An 8,334-nucleotide genomic window follows, 5' to 3' on the forward strand; every position below is an offset into this window, starting at 1 on the left:
ATGTGCACAGTTCACAGAAAAGAAGTGAAACTCAAAGTGGATAGACTCAGAGGCTTATATACCTTTTTAACAAAGCAAAGAGGGTTTTGGCTTCCAGAGATGATAAATTTTGGAGAAGTAACTAGGAAATATATGAGAGAAGAATAGAAGATAAGGCCTAATGGAAGATAAGGGCTATTTTAGTAAGGTCTGTTTATGCCAGTTCATTTTGGCTTCATCTTCCCATCTCCAATGACAAGTAAGAGTTGCTCTTTTCTCCCTAGTATAGGGGGACACCTTCCTCAAAGGGAAATTTATGTCCTGCTTTTAGACTGATAAGGAGAGGACAGAGAACTCTTCCTGCCCCTGTAGATGCACAATTATGTTTAGCTCAAAATAATCCTTATGCCAAAGTGACATATATTGGGGTGGCATATTCTGATCCCCTTCAAAGACAAATAAAGGTAAATTCATAAGTAGTTAGCATCGCCTATTTGGTGGGGAAGGAGAGCATCTGTTAGATGTTAGGGATTGGAAACTACACCTAAGATGTGTTTTTTGAATTTAAAATTGGGAAAATTTTTGTTTTCATTAGAAGTCACCATTAAGGGCCGGGTGCGGTGGCTCATGCCTGTAATCCCAGCACTTTGGGAGGCCGAGGCAGGTAGATCATGAGGTCAGGAGTTCGAGACCATCCTGGCTAACACGGTGAAACTCCATCTCTACTAAAAATACAAAAAATTAGCCGGGCGTGGTGGCACGCGCCTGTAGTCCCAGCTACTCAGGAGGCTGCGTCAGGAAGGAGAATCACTTGAACCCAGGAGACAGAGGTTGCATTGAGCTGAGATTGTGCCACTGCACTCCAGCCTGGGCGACAAGAGTGAGACTCCGTTCCCCGTCCCCCAAAAAAGAAGTCACCATTAAGAAGAGTGAAAAGGCAAGCCCCACAATGGTAGATTTTTAATCCATGTATCCTACAAAATTAAAATCACAATACACACCCACCAGCGTGGCCAAAGTTAAAAGGACTGAGGGTTGGCAAGGATGTAAAGTATTTCAAATTCTCACATACTACTAGTAGGAGTGTGTGTTAATTTTCTATTGCTGCATTAAAAATTTGCCACAAATTCAGCAGCTTAGAACAACACACATGTACTGTCTCACAGTTTCTGTAGATCAAGAGTCCAGGCATGACTTCACTGGGTCCTGTGCTCTGGGATCTCACAAGGCTACAATCAAGGCGTTGGCCAGACTCATATATTTAAGACTTGACTGAGTGAAAATCCACTTCCACACTCACCCAGATTGTTGCAGAATTTATTTCCTTGTACCTGTAGCACTGAGGGCTTCAGTTTCTTTCTGGCTATTGACCAGAGGCCACTCTCAGCTGCTGAGGCTGCCCCCATTTTCCTGAAACGTGACTCTTTCCACAGACAGTTCACAATATGGCCACTGCTTCTTCCAGGCCAGTAGGAGAATGAGAGCCTAAGATGTGATTTTATCAGTGCAGTGTACAGTGGGACTATTACTTTCTTTGGTGAAGACTATACATAGTTTTCAAAATTACAACAGCTTTATTATTTTTTCTGATTATAAAAAATGCATAGTTATTATAAAACACTAAAATATACACAAAAGTGGAAGGAAGGTAGCAATCACCTGAAATCCAAACATCCACTGCTACTCTTGATAGTCAAGAGCCTCCTCCTAGTCCTCACCATGCATACACACATGCTTATCCTATAATTCTTGAGATAGATGTGTTCATGTCATGTGCTTCTGGAGAGTGGCCTTATGTCCTTGTGTACTGGAGTCAGTGGCCTGGCTATTCCTAACTTATGGTCCTCCTACATCAGGAAGCAGATTTTCTGCTTTTGTTTTCATAACAAGTAATACTCCCTCGCCTGGCCCCAATTTTAAAGTGATGCATCTTCATGGAGGGGAAAGGAAAACACAAAAGAAAATTTTCAAACACACACAAAAAAGATAAAAACACAAAAGAGGTTGGGCGCAGTAGCTCACACCTGTAATCCTAGCACTTTGGGAGGCTGAGGCGGGCCTGAGGTCAGGAGTTTGAGACCAGCCTGACCAACATGGTGAAACCCCGTCTCTACTTTAAAATACAAAAAACAGTCAGGCGTGGTGGTGCACGTCTGTGATCCCAACGACTCAGGAGGCTAAGGCAGGAAAATTGCTTGAACCCCGGAGGCGGCAGTTGCAGTGAGCCAAGATCAAGCCACTGCACTCCAGTCTGGGCAACAGAGTGAGACTCCATCTCAAAAAAACTAGCAATACACACACACACACACACACACACACACACACACACAAAAGTAAAATGTAAGCGTCATCCCCACTACCCAGATACCAGCATTAACATTTTTCCATCTTTCATATATTCATATAAATGCTGCATAAACCTAGTCTTACCTGTGCCTTCTTGCAGACCTCACTCACTCCTCCTTGCTGTCCTGGAGAGCCACCTTCCCTCTCCATTTATCTTTCCTATCAGCTTCACATTCTTCCTAGGTTACCACAAAAAGAAAATCTTCTAACCCTGTGTCACCCTCTAGATTCTGCTTGATCTCCTTCCATTAATAGCCCTTTAAACTTTTTTTTTTTTTTTTTTTTGAGATGGGGTCTATCTCTGTCACCCAGGCTGGAAAGCAATGGCACTATCATAGCTCACTGCAGCATCAACCTCCTGGGTCCAAGTAATTCTCTACCTCAGCCTCCTGAGTGGCTGAGACCATAGCCATGCACTACCACACTTGACTGGGTTTTTATTTTTTATTTTGTAGAAAGGGTTCCTCCCTATGTTGCCCAGGCTGGTCTCAAACTTCTGGGCTCAAGGGGTCCCAATATTAATATTCTTTGGCTCACGCCTATAATCCCAAAACTTTGGGAGGCCAAGATGGGCAGATCACTTGAAGTTAGTAGTTTGAGACCAGCCTGGCCAACATTGTGAAAACCCATCTCTACTAAAATTTTTTAAAAATTAGCTGGGTGTGGTAGTGGGCACCTGTAATCCCAGCTACTTGGAAGGCTGAGGCAGGAGAATCGCTTGAACCCGGGAGGCAAAGTTTGCAGTGAGCCAAGATCATGCCACTGAGCTGCAGCCCAGGTGACAGAGCAAGACTCCCCCTCAAAAATAAAATATATACATCTATATATGAAATATCTATATTCTGTATATTGTATTTAGCTCAATACATCTAAAAATATCATTTCAGCATGTAATCAATATAAAAATTACTAATTAAATATTTTAGTTTATTTCCATACTAAGTTTTTGTGTATTTTACACTCACAGCACATCTCAATTTGGACTAGCCACATTTCAAATGCTCAATAACCACATGTGGTGAGTGGCTCCCGCAGTAGGCTGCAGAGATCTATCTCATTGCTCCATCTGATGAATTATCACGTAGCTTCTCCAGCATCCCCCTAAGGAATTATCTAGCCTCCTGCTACTCAAGTGTGCTCCACTGGCAACATCAATATAACCTGGAGCTTGCTAAAAATGTAGACTCTCAGGCCTCAGCCAGAATCTATTTAAATAAGAATCTGCATTTTAACACTATGTCCAGATGATTTGTTTGCATATGAAACTTTAAGAAGTCTGTTCTGCCCCTGTTAAACGCTTCCAGTAGCAGGGAGCTCACTATTCCACCCCCAAAGAAGCTCATTCTATAGTTAAATGGTTCTAAATTATTAGAAAAACATTTATCTTTCCTTTACTGAGTATTCCCTATGATCCTGGCACTGTGCTAAGCACCTCACGCAAATTATCTCATTCAAGCCCGGCAGTCTATGAGATAGAGGCTAATTTTGGCTCCTTTTGTTATCATTATGGTTTTTTTTTTAATTTTTCATTTTTTTGAGACAGAGTCTCACTCTATTGCCCAGGCTGGAGCCCAGTGGCGTGATCTCAGCTCACTGTAACTTCTGCCTCCCAGGTTCAAGTGATTCTCCTGCCTCAGCCTCCTGAGTAGCTGGGATTACAAGCGTGTGCCATCACGCCTGGCTAATTTTTGTATTTTCAGTAGAGACAGGATTTCACAATGTTGGCCAGGCTGGCCTCAAACTCCTGACCTCAGGTGATCCATCTTCCTCAGCCTCCTAAAGTGCTGGGATTACAGGCATGAGCCACCGCGCCTGGCCCGTTGTTGTTTTACTGTAGAAAAATGTACATTACAGCCAGGAGCAGTGGCTCATATCTGTAATCCCAGCACTTTGAGAGGCCAAGGCAGGTGGATCACTTGAGGTCAGGAGTTCAAGACCAGCCTGACCAACATGGTGAAACCCCGTCTTTACTAAAAATACAAAATTAGCCAGGCATGGTGGTGCACGTCTGTAGTTCCGGCTACTCGGAAGGCTGAGGCAGGAGAATCACTTGAACCTGGGAGGCGGAAGTTGCCGTGAGCCAAGATCATGCCACTGTACTTCAGTCTGGACAATAGAGTGAGACTCCGACTCAAAAAAAAAAAAAGGACATTACATTAAACTTACCATTTTAACCATTTTTAAGCAGACAATTTTATGGCATTAAGTACATTCCCAATATTGTGTAACCATCACCACTGTCTATTTCCAGAAATGTTTCATCTTCCCAAACAGAAGCCTATTAATCACTTCCCCTCTCCCCTCTCCCAGCCCCTGGTCACTACTATTCTACTTTCTCCATGAATTTGCCTATTCTTGGTACCTGACATAAGGGAAATCATACAACATTTGTCCTTTTGTGTCTGGCCTATTTCGATTAACATAATGTTTTCAAGGTTCATCTACATTAGGCCCTGTATCAGAATTTCCTTATTAAGGCTGATTCATATTCCATTGTATGTACAGAGCACGTTTTGTTTATCCATTCTTCTATAGATGAATATTAGGGTAGTTTCCACATTTTGGCTATTATACATGTTATGAACACTGGTGTACAAGAATCTGTTTGAGTCCTTGCTTTCACTTTTTGGGGTATATACCTAGGAGAGGAATTGCTGGATCATATGGTAATTCTATGTTCAACTTTTTAAAGAACTGCCAAACTGTTTTCCACAGTGACAGCATTGTTTCATCACAGCCCTTAAAAATACAGCAGTTATTGTGGCTACTTTTATGATCAGAAAAATGTTTAAACATGCTGTTTTATGAAAACTGAAATATAGACAACTTTTTTCCTTTATTGGAAATATTTATTTAACAATAACAACAAAAAAAAAACAGAATACAAAGAGTGGTCCTAACAAACTAGTGGTCTTTAATTTTTAGTGGCAATCCATATTTCTAGTGATGCTTTTAGAAAACAATGTAACAAACATTTAAAAGTCATGCTAATATTACTAATATTTACACCTTTCATCGCAGTTGGGTAAGTATCCAATTGGATACATATCCTAGTAAATTTTTAGCTACCAAACAAAAATTGAACTGATATTCATAACATAATGGTTTATTTTCCTATTTTTCCTGGCTATCACGTGCCATATATTTTTATAATGAAAAAGGGTACCAATTGTTTAAATGTCTTTAAAAACTACCCATCTACCTATATAGCAAGTTTTAACATGATTCTTCGAGTCATCCCTTACCCAAGAAATTCATCTGATTCTCTACCCTGTAATGTATACTTCATATAAACTTCTATAATCCTTTATTCATCACCTTCTATAATGTTATCAGTAACCTCACTGGCCTCACTTTGGTGTTTTCTTCTTTAAATCTGCTACTCTAAAACAAAGGTCAGCCATTTTTTTTCTTTTAAATGGCAAGATATTAAATATTTTAGGCTGTACCTGTCACTTGATCTGCGCAACTACTCAAAGTTGCCACTGTAGCACCAATGCAACCACAGATCACATGTAATAAGTGAACATGGTTGTGTTCCAATAAAATTTCGGGCCAGATATGTTACCAACCCCTGCTCTAAAGAAATCCTAAACTAGTATTGTTTAGGCAGAACTAGCAGTTGAGACTAGAATAAAATAGGATATAATTAAATATCAGAAAATTAAATGGTCCTACTTGCAGACCATAATGTATGATTTAAATATTATACTTCAAAATTTACAAGAATGTGTGAACTGAACTGATAAGCTAAAAAATTCCTAGGTTAAAAAAAAATCAAATGTGCACACCTATTCAATGAAAAATTGTCTTACTCTGCGGAAGAGCTTGGGACAACGATCAGATTCCACCACCTGCTTGCAACCAAGCCCATGCAATTACTAGAAAATGTTGGATACTGGCCAGGCGCAGTGGCTCACACCTGTAATCCCAGCACTTTGGGAGTCCAAGGCGGGCAGATCACCTGAGGTCGGGAGTTCAATACCAGCCTGGACAACATGACAAAATCCTATATCTACTAAAAGTACAAAAATTAGCTAGGCAGTGGCATGCACCTGTAATCCCAGCTACTCGAGAGGCTGAGGCAGGAGAATGGCTTGAACACTGGAAGCAGAGGCTGTGGTGAGTTGAGATCAAGCCACTGTACTCCAGCCTGGGTGACTGAGACAGACCCTTTAGAAAAAAAAAAAAAAAAACTGAAAATGTTGGGCATAAATGATTCAACAAAGGAGAATTTCTCAGAAATTTTCTGTTTGTCTCCTTGGATTTAAACTCAAAATGGTGGCATAAATAGACCTAATTAATTCAAGTTGAGGGGTAATACTGCAAAAAGACATAAAGAAAAGCTAGAAGAGAATTTATCAGTAAACCCCCTTCCTCTCTGCTCTTATTTTATAAAAAGTAAATAGTAAACCCTCAGAAATGAGAGCATTCTAATCTTAAAGTCGAAAAAAAGAAAAATCCCAAAGGAAAAAAAAAAGGTAATAAATCAAAATCAACCTCGCATAGCCTTTTCCTAAAAAATGAAAGCAACAAACATAGAAAGACAGGCTAAATAAATCTATATTACATTGAAAAATTACAGATTATATCTTTATTAACATTTTCCTTGGCATCAGATTCCTTGCTGTTCCAATACGGTTTTATCTCAGTTAAGAATGCCTGTCTCAGTTCAGCCTGGAAATTCACCACAGGCGCTTGCTGCTGCTGAGAAGGCCTCGGGTATAACTGACATTTTTGGTTCTCAGGTGGTCCTTTTGCGTTTAACTTGGACTTCCACCTCTTGCGCATGCTGGTCTGTAGTCCGTCTCAGGTGTTAGTGATCCCTCGCTCGCTCCAGCGTGTCACTGACAGCTCCTCGGGCATCAGAGACCTCTAGTGGCCAGCCGCTCTGCTCTGCCAACAAAGATTTAAACACACACAACACACACACACACACACACACACACACACACACACACACACACACTCCCATTGCCCAGTGAAATACACGTTAATGCAATCTTTCTGGGATTTCTTTTTATGACAATTGTTTCTTCAAATAAACGTTTTGTTCGTTCCCATGGAATTCTAAACATGCTTTTAAAGGAATAATATTTTAGAAATGTACTTACCTTGAAATATACAATTTTCCAAATAATATGCAGCCATCAGAAATTATGTTTATGGGAACCATGTAATAATAATTAATAAACCCTACCATCTATAGACTGCCTACTATATTCCAGAAACTTTACGTACACCAACTCTAATCCTTACAACAACACTGTGTAGCCTTTAGCCTCTGACAGACCAGGTTTCGCTAGCTGTGTGGTCTTGCATAAGTACCCAACCACCCTGTCTTCAAGTTTCCTCACCTGTGAAAACAAGGATCTACCAGACTTATCTCTGGACTTACTGAACATTCAAATGAGCTAATTCATATAAGGCACCTGGAACAGAGCCTGACACATCGTAAGCACTCGATATATGTCTATTATCACCAACAAGGGGCGTGCCTTTAAATTTTATTTAAACATGACAGAATAAAATCAAACCATGACAGTACCAGAAGAAGATGTAGGTGAACAGTATTATAACTCTGGGGTGAGGAAGACCTTTCTAAGCACACTACAAAAGGTAGAGACAATAAAAGCAAAGGATTAATAAAACTGACCACTCAATGAAAATAACTTCTGAACAGCAGAAAACACTACCAAGTTAGAAGAAAAGCAATAAATTGGAGGAAAAAAAGGCAGGGCACGGTGGCTCACGTCTGTAATCCTAGCACTTTGGGAGGCTGAGGCAGGCAGATCACCTGAGGTCAGGAGTTTGAGACCAGTCTGGCCAACATGGCAAAACCCTGTCTCTACTAAAAATACAAAATTTAGCTGGGCGTGATGGTGCACACCTGTAATCCCAGCTACTCGGGCAGAAGGGAAGGAGAATCACTTGATCCCAGGAAGCGGAGGTTCCAGTGAGCTGAGATCACATCACTACTCCAGCCTGGGTGACAGAGCAAGATTCTGT

This window comes from Macaca nemestrina, chromosome X (genome assembly GCF_043159975.1).
Source record: "Macaca nemestrina isolate mMacNem1 chromosome X, mMacNem.hap1, whole genome shotgun sequence".
NCBI lineage: Eukaryota > Metazoa > Chordata > Mammalia > Primates > Cercopithecidae > Macaca > Macaca nemestrina.